General features: G+C 41.1%; 1 long non-coding RNA gene across 1 annotated transcript in view; it reads right to left on the bottom strand.

Moving 5' to 3' along the window:
• LOC142494488 (uncharacterized) overlaps positions 1–12,636 on the bottom strand; it is a 22,336-nt gene extending 9,700 nt beyond the window's left edge. The window contains exon 1 of the long non-coding RNA XR_012801479.1: positions 12,263–12,636. This is a non-coding gene — a long non-coding RNA (uncharacterized LOC142494488). The remainder of the gene's footprint in view (positions 1–12,262) is intronic.
• Positions 12,637–16,198: the final 3,562 nt, after the last annotated feature.

The following is a 16,198-nucleotide window of genomic DNA, read 5'->3' as shown; positions in this document are numbered from 1 at the left end:
GTATTAGAGGCTTTCGATCGAACATTTCAGGACCTCAGAGGCAATGAAACTAATGTGGATGGAGTTGTTGTTGTTTTACGCAGTGTATTTCACATTAAGAAACAAAAAATCTAAAGATCCATTTATAATTCTCAGTATTTTTTAATCTCTTTGATTTCCCGAACAACGCCGGGTACTTTCAGCTAGTAAATAATGTTTCAAAGGCAACAAGCACTAGAAAAATTGAGTGTAAACCTACTTTAAATGGCTTCTCAAATTTAGACCAATAAAACTAACTATAAGCAACATAAAACTGCTCAACAAATAATGTTGCTATAATTGTAATTATGAAGTGATCAGCTAAACAATTATAATTATCAGCTACATTTTAAAATCATGCAGGTTTTTTTTTTAGGATTAATACAAATTAATATGCCCCAAGACATTTGACAACAAAATAAAAATATGGGAAATTGAAAAAAAAGATAATTTATATGCCATATATACAGATGTAGCCAGACTTACCATACTGTATGCCAAGCTGTGGCAAAGAAAACAAAATGCCATGGCTTTAAGGAAGATACAAGCAATGGTGAAGGTGAATGGTGCAACTATGTCACTTGATAAAGACCACTAAGGTCGAAACGTTGTGTTTGGCTCAATAAATTAGTTTAGTTACTTCAAATCCGTTTGTGCCCTGTGTTCCTACAGCTACTAAGCAATGGTGAAGCACATGGTTGTGTTACCATTGCTTTCCTTGACAGAGGGAAAGGTTTCTGACTATATCTGTATATTTAGTCACTTAATGTCACATTCAGACTAACAGTGTATCTTCAAAGGAATAATATAACATGCTTTATCCTGTAAAGAGAGTAGCGTTAACTAAAAATGAACATTAGTCGGGCTGTCATGCAAATGGTATGCAAATAAGGGGTTTAAGATTGCATATCTTAGGGTTGCCAGATGGCCCATATACAGTATATATATACAGGATTGTCCCTTATTTCATTGACCTGTCTCCTTGTCCCGGAAAGGTCTTTCAGGATGCGTAATTGTCTCTTATTTTAGATAAAGTTAGGCCACTGCCTGGTCATCTCATAATACCCTGACACCCACCCATATAGGCTCTTTCTCCCACACTATTTGTTAGTTCAGTGCACATCTTTTCCCGCCCTGTCTTGTCTGTTTTAGATAACATCACCTAATGAGCTCTTATTTAATGGAGTTTTGTAGCTCTAACTCTTAGAAATATTCAGGGACTTTACTAAGCAGCAAATTTCCACTAATTTCTGACTGTTCTCTAAAATAAAATAAAAACCTGAATCTGCGGATTTGACTTTTTAAGACTTATCCACAGATATCAATGGACCAAAGGAGCTGGCTACTCCAAGGAAGACATACAGGACACCTGCAAGCTCATATTGAACCCCCAAAATAACCACAACATATATATAAGCATATAAGTGTCACAGAGGAGTGCTACCGAGCATGACAATATATATTTAAAACCAGAGACAGAACATGAAACACAGACAGAGCTCAGTGCACATCCAGTGAAACTTATACACGGTACAGTGCCTAAATATATATGTATAGATATCTATTAAATAAAATGGTCTTTTAGTTTAACATTTTGGCCAAAGTGTTGTAAGCCTCTGAGCCACTACACGGCAGACCACATCTCAAGGGTCCCTAACACTAATATAAATTCTTAATAACCTGTGCATTACCAGGAAGAATGATTTATAATAAATCTGTCAAAATTAGTTGCATAGTTCTATCTGATTTGGTTCCTAGGGATTTACGTGTGTATTTATCGCCATCTCATCAAATCAATGACGATGCCTTCATTAAGGCATGGGAAAGCATTCTATTGACCTGTTCATGTGATTTGATGCGATTGCTTATTAAACATGAATCCAGTAGATTAGAGGTTATCAATTCAGATCTTGATAAACTACTTGGAAATATTAATGTATGTCAAAATAAACCTGACTTTGAGATGCTAGAAAGGAAGCTAAAAACTGATATTGAGAAATTGAGGGCAGATATAACTGATAGGAAACAACATAAGTTTAGGAGGGATTTCATTGACTTCAAAGACAATAAAGTATTTAGACAGAAGTTTAAACGTTTTAATCCCACAAAACAGGTCATTATCAATCAATCCTCAATCGAATGTGAGGCATCACAAAGTGATATCGAGTCAGACGCCTCCACTTCACGTGTGGATCATATACTTCCCACTCTAGAACAAAGACCAACTACATCTACCCTCACTACCACGTCTTTTTTAGATCGACTGGGCCTCAACCACAATGTATTAGGACCAGAAAGACAAGAAGAGGGTCGGGGAGAGTCACTAAGAGACAGAAGGAGATGGGGGCATACAGGAAAGGGGAACAAGAAAGCACCCAAGAGGGGGCAGAAGACAGATCACAAGTGATCAATTTATCTAACAAGTCCCTAGATCATGATCATATTTTAGTCTTATCAAGGGGTTTGACATTTTGTCCTACAGGTAGGCTTGACAAATTCGAATGTATCAAAGATCTTAATTTGTTTGCTTGGAAGTTATGTTTACATAAGTTTTTCACACGCAGTCAACAGCTAGCTACCATTAATACCCCTCTGGAAGACTTTGATAATAGAGACCTTGCCTTATTACAACTGCTGGAGGGTCTTATTGAAACTAATGAGCGTCCATTGGGTCAAGGGCCCTTCACTGACCTTAAACCAAAGTTAAGCTTTACACCTCCAATTGAATCTTGCTCTAATGTCGATGTCTTCACAAAATTGGTAACTCAAGAGATTATGTTAATTAATGATAAGAACAGAGGTCATAACCTTACACAAAGTGAACACACTGCTCTGGTGGATCTGGCAAATGACAGCTCTATAGTCATCAAACCCTCAGACAAGGGGGGCAATGTTGTCCTCCTGAATAAAGAGGCTTATGTAAAGGAGGGGCTGAGACTCCTTTCAGACACTAACTGCTATCAGGTCTTGGCCACCGACCCTACTAAACAGTTCTCAGAAGCACTTTTACAGATACTAAAAGAGGGCTTGGATAATAAAGTTATATCCAAGAACGAATTTAACTTCATGCAAATAAAAAATCCAAGGGTAGGTACATTCTACTACCTACCAAAAATACATAAAAATAAGGATTCCCCACCAGGGAGACCTATTGTATCTGAATTGGGTAGCTTAACATCTAATATAAGCATGTACTTAGATGAGTTTCTGAGACCGTTTGTAGGATCCCTTACATCTCATCTTAAAGATAATACTGATGTTTTGACGAGGTTGGAGGATATTCAGGTTGAACCTCATGTATTATTGGTAGGCATTGATGTAGAGAGCCTGTATACGAGTATATTGCATGAGGTTGGACTACAGGTTGTTTCACACTTTCTTAGGGCACGGGATATACATGCAGGCCAGCACAATGCATTCGTTATGAAACTACTTCAATTTACCCTTACTAATAATTTTTTCAAATTCAATGAGAAAAATTACCATCAAGTATAGGGTATCGCCATGGGCACCGCCTGTGCTCCCACCTACGCAAACCTATATTTGGGATGGTGGGAGGAGACGGTGGTGTTCATGGACGATTATCTTGAGTTTTCGTCACATGTGCTGGGTTGGATTAGATATATAGATGACATCCTTCTTCTGTGGGATGGCTCGGAAGATCTATTGATACGGTTCATTAACACACTAAATACCAATGATATCAATTTGAAACTAACCTATCAGTGGAATGCCCATAGTATCGACTTTCTTGATATCACTATCACTAAGAACAGGGATGGTAACCTTGAAAGTACCATCTTTCGCAAACCCACGCCTACTAACAGTCTTATTTTGGCCACCAGCCATCACCCTTCTCACATGGTCAAGAGTATCCCTATTGGCCAATTGTTGCATTTAAGAAGAAACTGTTCCACCACTACTGAATTCCAACTACAGGCAATGGACATGAAGGGACGTTTTATATAGAGAGGGTACAGTAATAAAGTGGTAAAGCGGGCATACCGTAGGGCCTTATTAACACCCAGACATACACTCCTTGGGCAAAAACGGGCTCCTAAATCATTGGGGGATACTGTCATTAGATTTATCAGCACCTATAATGATAAGTGGGGGCTCATACATCAGAGCCTGCTAAAGCATTGGCACATTTTTACAGAAGACAATGACCTACAAAATGTCTTAAAATCAACCACCAATATGGTATGCAGGTGGACCAGGAACATTCGTGACATCCTGGTACATAGCCACTTTAAGAACACACGTACCAGAACTTGGCTAGGACCCAAACCGAAGGGATTTTATCCCTGTGGTCATTGTAAAGCATGCCCCTCCATGATTAAATCACAGAACTTCTCAGATTCTAACAACTCCCACACATATCCCATCAAGACATTTATCAACTGTCTAACAACAGGGGTCATCTATTTAATCAAATGTGTGTGTAACAAACAGTATGTGGGTGAGACACATAGGCCTCTTAAAGTTAGAGTCCTTGAGCATCTTGGCTCGGTACGCAATAAACGGGATACACCTGTAGCGCGTCATGTAAATGAAATGCATGGGGGCGATACAGGAGTTTTATCATTTATAGGGATCGAACACGTACCATGGGGTCCCCGCATGGGAAACTGGGACCGCAAACTTTTGCAACATGAATGTAGATGGATACATACACTTGGCACAAAAACACCATCAGGCTTGAATGAGGGTTTTATTTATTCCTCATTCATTTAGGATTTATCATGTACATCTCTGTAAATTGGGGTAGAGGGAATCAGGTATACAGTTTAATTATAATTTTATTGTAGAGACCCGTTTTGACCCAATTTGGGGCGGGTCATGTAGGTCAGTACAGTCCTATGATACTGATACACAATTTCTGTTATACCTCCCATCTAACTGCCTGTGGTTACATCATACTGCCAGTAGTGTATGTATACTTAGCTACATCTCCTGTTTAGGTTTATGCCAACATGCTTCCCAGATACAGGTACCTAACAAGGGACAATGTACACCATGGCTGTCATTATCCATACATTCATCAACGGCTATGAGGGATTAAAAAGGGAAACGGTATACAGCATAAAACTAGAGACCCATTTTGACACCCCCTTAGGGGTGGGTCATGTAGGTTAGTACAGTCCTACAACAATCATGATATACTGTTACTGCTATGTTATACCAAATCATCACTAAATCCTTCCCCTCTCCTCCTTCCTTCCATACTCTGCTCATACAACACTGCCAATGAATGTATATACCTCTTTATGTTTACGTTACCATGTTTGTGTTTGGTTTAACTGACCTATTAAGGGACAGATTGTGTCACTAATAGAGCTGTTACCAACTCCTCAATTAGACTATTACTATGATTGGTCTTGTCATATTAGTCCCACCCCCTTGCAGGGTATAAATTATGCATGACGCGATCGGTATGTAGCTCCTACCCCGAAGAAGTGTCTTGCGGCACGAAACGGCGTCAGGGTGCAGTGACGTCACGGATGTGGCACCTGCGAGCGGAACGGTGCTCAGGACGGTGGTAGCGGGAGATCCTCTCACCCTGCTTGGAGATACGGTTGTATACTCAAACACTGCTGACATTGTGGTGCTGCGGCTGCAGTTTTTTGCTGATATTAACCTCGAGGATAAGCGCTGGGGTGCTCATAGGCAGTGGCATCTTGACGTGTATAGGTGTCTGTGATTGTTATATCCAACACTGCCTGCACACATAGTGTGCATGCGATTATAAACCGCACACGTAACTATACCTACCTCTGCTGTCGCTGCAGCTGATTATATACCACATGTGCATTCAGCTAGTGGAGTGTACACCTTAGCAGGGCTATATCAATTGTATATACCGCACCACCACATTATTTTGAGTAATTGGTAGTGATGTTATGGGAATCATAATATAGCTATTAAGCTGATTGATCTCACCCCGAGTTTCTTACCTGGCACCCTCCCCTCAGGGGATCATTTTTTATTCCTCTTTTAATTCACATGTACATACATACACTTGTTTCGGCGTGACTACTTGTCAACATTAAAGTTTTATTATTTTCTGTTTTTACACAGACTTCTCGTCTGTCATTGTTGTTATACCCTCATTGGGGTAGTGGGACACTTGTTAAATCAGTGGATATTTATCCTTGCTAATATACTTGTGCACCATGAGTGCGTGCTAACAGGGATCTAGGTGACTCTGTTCACCATTTTTGTTTACATCAGAAGTTGGACCTGACTGGAATCCGGGACCAACTTCCTCGACTGCGCAGCACCAGCGGCTCTCCACAATGTTAGGTGTGGGGGTATTGTGGGTGGTGGCTTTGTGTGGGTAATTTGGGGAATGTGGGGTTTGCATGGGTATTGTGGGAAGACATTTTTGTGTGGATATTGTTGGGGTGTGGTTTATGGTGTTTGTAGGGGTGGGTGGTGTATTGTGGGAGATAGTGGTATTGTTTGTGTGTATTGTGGGAAATGGGAGTGTGGTGTTTTTCAAGGGTATTGTGGGGGGTGGCTTTGTGTGGGTAATTTGGGGAAGGGGCGGGGGTTTGTATGGGCATTGTGGGGAAACTTGTTTTGTGGGGCTGTGGTGTTTGTAGGGGAGGGTGGTGTATTGTGAGGGATAGTGGTATTGTCTGTGTGTATTGTGGGGAATGGGAGTGTGTTTTTTTTAGGGTATTGTGTGGAGTGTCTTTGTGTGGGTAATTTGGGGAAGGGGGGGTTTGTGTGGGTATTGTGGGGAGACCTTTTTTGTGTGGGTATTGTGGGGCTGTGGTTTGTCGTGTTTTTAGGGGAGGGTGGTGTATTGTGGGGGATAGTGGTATTGTCTGTGTGTCATTTGGGGAAGGAGATTTTTGTGTGGGTATTCTGGGGGTGGGTGGTTTCGTGTGGGTACTCTGGGGAGGTTTTTTTGTGTGGGTATTGTGCGGAAGGGAGGTTTGGTGGGGGTATTGTGGGGTAGGAGAAGCAGGGGTATTGTGCTGGACAGGGGTATTGTGTGTGTAATGTGAATAGTTGTTTTTTTGTGTGTGTATTGTGGGGCATGTGGATATTGTGTGTGTATTGTGATGAGGGGGATATTGTGTGTGTATTGTGGGGGATGGGTTGTATTGTGGGTGAGGGGGGTATTTTGTCTGTGTATTGTTGGGAAGGGGGAGTATTGTGGGAGAGGGGGGGCAGTGTATGTGTATTGTGGGGGAGAGGAGTATTATGTGTATTGTGGGGGGGAAACGTGAGTGCATATCGTGGGGGACAGGGGTATTATGTGTGAGTATTGTGAGGAAGGTGTGTGTATTGTGGGAGGGTATTTTGAGGGTTGGGGGAGAGAGTAAGAGAGGGAGAGATAGACAGAGTGAGGGGGAGTAATATGGGGTAGTAAGATGGGGAGAGGGGGGAAAGAAGGAGTGAGAGAAGAGAGAAAGAGAGAGCCTTTCTCCCCCCTTCTCTCACGGCCACATACCGGAATTATGTTTCCTCTTCTCTAGATGGGAAGAAGGGGTGAAGGGATGGGGAGAGAGAGTGAAAGGATGGGGGAGAGACATACAAGCGATATTTACATATTTTATTAAAGGAAAAGCTCAAGAAAAAAGTATACACATAGATTATAGTGACTTTGGGGCCTATGCAGAGAGCAGCGCTATTTCGAAATTCGCCATTTTTTGGAGAAAATCGCGCAGAAAGCAGCAGAAAATGGCGAGTTCCGAAAAACGCGCCAATTTTTCTTTTCTATTTGTAAAACTCGCCTCGCGGCTGGCGAGAACCTCAATCTCGCCAGTTTTAAAAATATCCGTATGCAGAGAGGCGCGAACGGCATCTAGCGGCTGTTCGCGCCAATAAAATGGCGCGATTGTCTCCTTTTTGCCTCGCCAGAAAAAACTGTCAAGAAGCTGCCGCTCGCGGCCATTGCAAAGGGAAAAAAAAGGCGCGAATTTGTTTTTACACGTTTCTGAAGCGCGCATCTCGCCAATTTAAACTCGCCACACGCATCCATGTTAAACATAGCAGAATTCGCACTTTTCTGCATATGGAGAATAAAACTCTCCAAAAAAGCTACTTTTTAATAAATTCGCCAATTTTAAAATTCGCTGCTCTCTGCATAGGCCCCTATGTATTTTATTTTTTCCTGGTATGGTCTGAGTCATGCAGTCAGACTTAAGCATTAGCCCCCAAGCTATTCTGAGTTTGACAGGCCTTATCTTCTCCATGCTGGGATTTTTGGCTGGCGTTAGCCCTATCTTGCCTATGTATATAATGACCAATATATTGGCCATTACATTCACAGACAAGATAATCTAAACCAACAGGGAATAGGTGATCAAATTTTAACAACATATTTAAATGCATTTTATCTCATTAGTGGCCATTAAAAACCACAAACATCTTACACTAATTTTAAAAAAAAGCATTAAAATGAAAGATACAAAATAAAAACATTATATAAAATACATTTTAAAATAAACTCGTTGATTGTCACTGTGGCTAGCTAAGCCTCCTCATTGGGAAAACAAAACAAAGAACAGCGCACAACGCTCATCGTGAAATATGTAAATACAATTTTATATTAAAAAATGGTTCAAGGTTCTGCGTACATCAAGCAAGTGAAAAACAGGCACAGAATATATCACTGGTATCTGTTACCACTCAGGAGCACTGGAACACACAGGTACATCAGGGATGGATGTACTGTATTACTCCTCTTCCGTAGTCTGCATACAGGTGGTCTGGATATTACAATATTACGATATTCACTTTTGTTTTTTTAGTGGTAATATTTAATCACTATTATATCACAATTATTAATTCATTTTAGTTGCGCACTTGTATTGTTATTTTTTCTTCTTATTGGGAGCTTACATAACCACATTGGCAACCAATGTAAACTGGTAATCAAGTTTGGTTACTTGTCCCATCCGGGATGAAGGCTAGAGCATTCTGGAAAATAATACAAAAGGGGCCGATTGTAATTAATGTTTTAGTCTTTGGAATGGGAAAAAGCGCTATTAGCCGGGTTACTGGGTGTAGTGGTTGTAGGAGGGGGTGTTTTGCTTAGTGTAAAGGGAGTACATGCTCCAGAGTGGGTGGCTAGGCCTTCCGGGGGGTGGGGTGGGGGAGTGGGGGGATGCGGGAGCGATTAACCCCTTCATTACCATAGCAGTTACTAATAGGTGGTATTTTAATGGTTGGGCATCTGCCCTTTATTGGATATTGATGCCAATGAGGACATGGAGGAGAAGGACGGCCTTCATCCTGGCAGGGATAAGTCCTACTCTTATTTACTAGAGAGTATCCATTCATAGCCAATGTGGTTACCAACGTCCCTATTGTATTTTATAATATATATTTTGTATGCTTTGGAATGGACACAAAAATGCTATTAGTCAGATTATTCTAATAATAAGGCTATTGCCCATTACTGTTTGTGTTGTGGGGAGGGGGGGGGGTTGTTGGTGATAGGAAAGAGGGAGGGTTTAACCCCTTCATTACATTAGCTTTCAGCCACTAAGGTAATGAAAGAGGTTTATGTTTATTACTATTGTTTTTTTTGTTTGTTTTTTTACAATTATAGCTTAATATTGATTGCCGCTGTGGCTATCTAGGCTCTCAATTGAGAGGGCCTAGTTGTCCACAGTGACAATCAATTATTTTATATTTAAAATGTATTTTTAGCTTTCTCTTTTTTTTGTGGTAAATATGTGTATTTTATTTTGTTTAATGCCCCAAATCACTATTAGTCATATTTGGCTAATAGGGATATTTGCCATTAGTTTAGAGGAGGGGGAGGGTAATGTTTTTTTGGGGATGTGCGGTGGGTAGAAGGATGGCTAGCCCCTTCATTACCATAGCGGTTAACTACTAAGGTAATTAAGCTTTTTTAATTATTATTTTTTACATAGGTTATAAGCAGGGCGTCTCTTGAGCTGAACCCTATTAATTTCAGCTCCGGGGAGCTCTGCATATTGAGTTTCAGACCTCTGTAGGGGATGCTGATATCTCTGCGCTGTTTAAATGTCTCATTTACATGGGGCGTGATGTGGGAGGTTTAAAATTGCAGGAGATACCGTCATCTCCTATAGAGGTCTGAACCTTGGGAAGTAGGAGGGTCCCCAGACCTGAAATTAATGGGGTTCCGCTCTGGAGACCCCATGCTACAAACCTATGTAAAAACTAATAATAAAAAGCACGAGAACTGCTGTAATAGCTGCTCTGGGAGACATAGAGAGAGACTGCTTCTCTCTGTAAAGTTCTTATAGACTGTTGGCCCGGTAGGATTAATGATGCAGGAATCCCATTCAGAAGCAGGGACCCCTGCTGCATTAATCCTTCTGGGAAACTTACTTCCCTCCCGGCCGTGAGAGCTGTAGCAGCGATGCGGTCACGTAGAGTGTAATTGTTACTACATATGTATATATATAATTGTTTATAAACATTTCAGTCATGTGCTTCAATAATAATTAATTATTTGTATAATATAATGTTTATATAATATATGTGGGTTCAAAACTTAAAAAAATATACTCCTGCTTTAGTAGCAATAACTTAAGGATCATTAGGTATTTTTGAAGGTTGGAGAAATAACTAATAGGTCAATCTAATTTGAATTGTCATATGGTGTCTTTCTTATATTGAATGTATATTGATCCCAATGCAATTTGATCATGCAAGCCAGGGATTCACTGTCCCTGCTACATTATTCTACACAGAACAAGTGCAGAGGTAATGCTTTGCCAGAAATTAAAAATATACAAGAATGGCTTACAAGAATATTTTATCACAATATGGCTTTGGAAACTGTATAGAATAAAAGAAAAACTGTTGGATGATTTCAAGCATTTACAAATTATTATTTTTTGTTGGAGTCTTTGTGCTCATTTTTGCTTATTTAACTTGTAACAAAAGCATGTATAATTTCTTTGGATCCTTGGACTTTTTTCAAGGATCATTCTTTTCTTTAGTAGCAAACCGTATTTACTTAACTTATAAAAAGCATACAAAACAGAACAATTGCTATCACTGTCTACTTTTCCGGTTGTGCCTTTTAATGAATAGCATATTTACTGATTACTGGTTTGAATTGTATACAAAATAAAAGAGTCTCATCATAACAAACAAGTCAATCCCTAGTCTGTATTAACTAAAGGGTGTTACTTTTAGAGATGAGACAATAGGCCAGATTTACTAAACTATGGAACACCTTAAGGCACCTTATGTGTCATTTATATTAATGGGCCAAGAGGTGCCTCATGGCTTAGTACCATCTAGTAAATATTCCTCAATGTCCGGGGTTCACTATGCTATGATGCTCAATATGCTGCAATTGACACTTGATCAGGGTGCAGTACCCCTCATTGCAGCTTGGTGAAACCTAGGCCGGCTAATGTGTCTATGTTATTTGATGTGCTTCTTTCTAGTGAAAAAAATCCACATTCGACAAAGGAAGATTTGATCAGTGATATGCCTAGCATAACAGACTATTTATTTAGCAAAATCAGTGGTTCTACTAAAAATACAGCTACTTTAGTATACTGTAAAAACGTTGGGATAGACTACAATGTTGCAACTATACACCTAATTTAATAATTATATATATAGTGCTTAAAAGCTGTGTGAACAGTGTTGCATTTGCTTATATGGCTCCATGTAAATGGCTTTTCAGGCAAAAGGTGACACATTGTGTGCACATTTGCCTGTTGTTTCCCAGAATCCCTTGCTGCAGTGGAAGCACTGTATGTGGGGTGATAATGGTTGAAAGGCAGGGTTGCACACCTGTCCAGGACATGTAAATGTGCTCACAAGTGATATTCTTTATTGGCTATATAAATATATAATATAGACATAAATATATATATATTTTTTTAATGTAGCGCACTTTCCCCACCCTCTGAGAGATGTGTGTCTACGGTGTGTATATGGTGCAATACCTGTGGTGCACAGGAGATCTGAGTCTCCGCTACTGGGAACCTGGGGTATACCTGAGTCGATGTTCGGTTGGTAGTGCCTCCACCAGTACAGGATTCTATGATGTAGAATAACCCACCACAGGACATGCATACAATAAAACACACACTTATGAAAGATAACAGTTTTACTGAACATAAATAACCTAGGATATATATGTATATCACCAACCAAGACACGCACGGCCGTACCCTCCAATGCTCTGCTCCCCCACCCAAGGTGTGTGTGACAGCGCTACCCCACTTTAGTGTTTGAGTTGGTGCACTGATGCGTTGGGTACCTGCCGGTTGATGCCACACCCGGGCGCGCTGATGCCACGATGCTGGGATCCACGGATCCAATGCTGATACTGTAATGCCTCCACCTCTACTTTGGGTGGGTCCCTCATGGATTGTACCACTGTAAACAATGTCTTTATTAATGTAGGGTGATCTGTGTCCTGGACCACAGGCCGCAGCCACCGTGCGGCGTCTCCCTGTGTCCCTAAAACTAATATTGCTAAGCAGGGCAGGGTCCCTATCTGAAGGGCAAGTCCCTATCGCAGCCACAAACAATGTGGGAGTCGGGGCCTAGCTGGGGCATAATAGGGGGTATCTGGCCTAGTGCAGATGCCATGGACATCTGCACATACTGTATAACTTACTCCTTCCTTGTCCTAGCTCCAACTGCCACTCTCCTAATTGTCAGCTCAAACTTCAAGCACACCCAAAGTTCCAATCTCCCCTCAGGAGATTCTAGCAGCCCTATTGGCTGTACTGTATCATGTGTCGTGCAGCCCCTGGAGCTGCTGGAACCTTTGCATGTGCGAACCTTTCCTGTGCATACCAGCGCACAAACAAAATGGCGGCACCCTTACCGGCTACCCGCATGCAGTGGAGGTGAGGAGAGCTAAGGGGAGGACCGGGCTACATAAACAATTAAACATTATTTATTTGGGGAGGATCCTGGCCCTAATAGTCATGTGTGCCTGTAACTATAGAGGAAGCAAACTTGGTAACTGGCATTTAAGTCATTATTTGCTAGATTGGCTGCATGGTTAAAAATAAAGGGGCCTCTAACCAAAACAAAATCTTGGTAAGTCTTTTAAAATAATGTAAATGGCTATTCTGATCACAGTTTGGTTTTATTCAACAAATACAGTTTATGTTGCTTTTGTATGTATCTTCGTCCAGAAGCCCCGAGGCATTTGTCTCTAAGTGAATTTTTTTTTTAAACAAGAATCATCTTTATGGCAGACAATTTCTGACAAGTTACTATTCATTGCCAGTTACTATGACCTGCGTTAGGCCAACCATTAGGGCCTTATACAACATTGTTCTAAGCAGTTAATTGCATTGTGATTGAGCAAAGTTTGCTATTGACTAAACCGGAAGGATTTGTCTGATTGTGTTGCGATGAGCCATTTCGGACATTATTGAATCAGACCCTACAGTCTCAGTCTTTTTGAAGTCTTGGCAGTTTGTTTTATAGTCTTCGATAGCATTCTATTTTCTCTCTACAAAAAATGCATTTCCTAATTATATGACAGTAATGAAAAACACAATATAAAAAAAGAAATGTAAACACTTGTGTTGCATTAAATAAAATCAAGTGCACTCATTGCTTCTGGAAAGATGCATAAGCTCAATATGTATCTAGATTTTTTTTTACAGTACTAAGCAATGGACCATACTTAAACCAAAGGTAAGAAATTTACTTTTATTCCGCCTTAGAAATGTGCAGATATTAAATTATCTGAATTTTTTTTTCGTGGTAACTCAAAATAAAGTCAGGCCTAAAAAGCCTGAGGGCCATATTAGCTAAGAAGCGCTACTCCTTAAGGCCCAATCTCTGTTAGAAAATACACTATGGCCTATTCAAGTGAATGGACTGTAAATTGACTTATTTACTAAGCAGTGTTTCACCAAGACAACTCCTAGACTAAAAGTGAACCCTTGGAGCTTATGGGAATAAAGGGGCAATATTTACTAAGCCATGCTGGAAGGTGTTTAATGGAGTAGCACGGCTTTGCAAATGTGACTTTAAATCGCAATTTAATTGCCTCTTTTACATTTGAAACTGCACATACTTGAGGTGAGCTCCAAAAAATGTATCTAAACGTAAGTTCTCAATTGTTTTCTTATTTGCTGGCATCTGTGCCACATGGATTAAAAACATGCAATGTGTTCTACAGCAGGGGTGCTGAGAAAGTGCAGTCTGGTGCGAAACGCGTAGGATTACTTTTTTGCCCTTTTTTTGTAGCTCACCATGATATAAAAAATGATTTTATTCAGATTTTTCTCATTTCTACAAATTGCTGTGCGATCGTTTGCATGCTGTGACTTCATTCCCTTCTGATTTTTGTTTACAGCCGGGGTGAACTGACTAAGTGGGGGGGGGGGGAGATGGAGGGGCAATGCTCTCTGGGTTGGTGCGTTTCTTTCATAGATCATGTTGACAGCATTGTGTCTATGCTGTGGCAATTGTAGCTTCCAACCACAGGAGGTGTTGAAGATTCGGGTGTATTCGGGGTGCAACATTTAACTACTTTCTTGACCCATGCAGGTCAAACTGTTTGAGCTGGGTATATGTATTTAGATATGTATATACAGGTGTGTGATTTATTTTGTTTTAAGTGTAGCGCTGCTTCCCCCCGCACCCCCCCACATGCCCCCCTCACGCTCTGGAAGATCTGCCCTTGCAACCGATGTCTGGTGCATAGTACCTGTTCGCGATGATGTGGGGACAACAGGAAAGGCTTTTGTGGTAGGATGCTTAGTTCTTTCTCTGTCCGCTGCAGGCTCCAGGAGTGCTGGAGGCAGTCCTCATGACAGAACCAGTGCATACTCCCCCTTATTGACTGCAAGCTCAGGCCAGGAGTATATTGAACAGAGATATCTTTATTTGGCATCCACTGCATACATCAGGTCATACAGCGAATACAGTTCTGATCCCAGGCCTCTGAATGGTCTCTGTATAAGATATGGCTTTGGGCCTTCTCACAGTCCACTAGTTGGACTGCTCACACAGTCTCACCCCGCAGGGTGAGACACAGCTTACAACTCCCAGTATTCAGAGTCAGAGCTGCACACCCACTCAAGACACTGGGGAAAACTAGACTAACTACAATTTAGGTATGCCTCTTCCTTAGAGCAGAAGGGGAGGGCACAAGGTCTGCACCCACGATTGGGCAACACACAGACCAAGTCCTACCTCTACTCCTGCCACTCAAGGAAGCTGCAGAGGGGACAGGTAAACCCAAGATGGGCCAAACACTGCCTGCATCTACCAGGATTTATGTGTTAGAGAAGGCAGATGTGTAGCCAGAACCAGCCTTGGCTACATAAGCATATCTGACAAGCTGCAATCTGAGCTCAAAGTTAATCCTTTCAATGCCAAAGAGCCCACAATTTACTGTATTTATTTGAACATTTACAGATGCAGCCACCAGTATTAGATCACTTGACTTGGAATATCTGGGGCAATCTCACAGTAAATGCCTCAACATGCCTCAACATTTCTGTGAGATTCCTAATGGCCCATCGGATTTACACAATGGGGGGTCCCTGCAGTCCCATTCAAACTGAATGGGACTGCAGGGACCCCTGCTGTGTTAATCTGATGGGCCATTAGGAATATCACAGAAATGTTGAGGCATTACTGTTAGATGCCTTAGTTTTTACCCAGGCAAGTGATCGGATACTGGTGGCTGCATCTGTATATAGTGCCCTTATCCTGGGCGCTGTACAATAGTTAGAACAGACATAATCTATGATTTTTGGTGCCTGAAGCACAGGGAGATAAAGTTACTTGCCCAAGGTCACAAGGAGCGGACAATGGGATTTGAATCAGGCTCTGCTGCTTAAAAAGCAGTGTTATTGTTTTAAAGAGTCAAGGGCCTATTCACAAAGCAGTGATACGTGGTTTAAAGTGTGATAAATGCCTTTATAGCGTGATACTGCCTACTCTGCTATTCACAAAGTAGTGATAACAGTGCAGTATGGCGCTATAATGCCTTTTTATCACCCATAAACAGAGACAAAAACTCGTACGATTGGCCAAAAAATGGCAAATCCTTAAAAGCTGCTTAAAACTCAGTGTTATTTTTTTTCAGTCAGTGTTCTTACTCACTGAGCCACTTCTTCCCCTGCCTAAATGTATTAATTTACTGTGCTCTGCTATAGTCATCACCAAATCTTTTCTGGTCAAAGGATGAGGCCGAGTCCATAGACGGACA

Source organism: Ascaphus truei, chromosome 5 (genome assembly GCF_040206685.1).
Source record: "Ascaphus truei isolate aAscTru1 chromosome 5, aAscTru1.hap1, whole genome shotgun sequence".
Lineage (NCBI taxonomy): Eukaryota > Metazoa > Chordata > Amphibia > Anura > Ascaphidae > Ascaphus > Ascaphus truei.
This window is presented reverse-complemented; position numbering and strand designations above follow the sequence as displayed.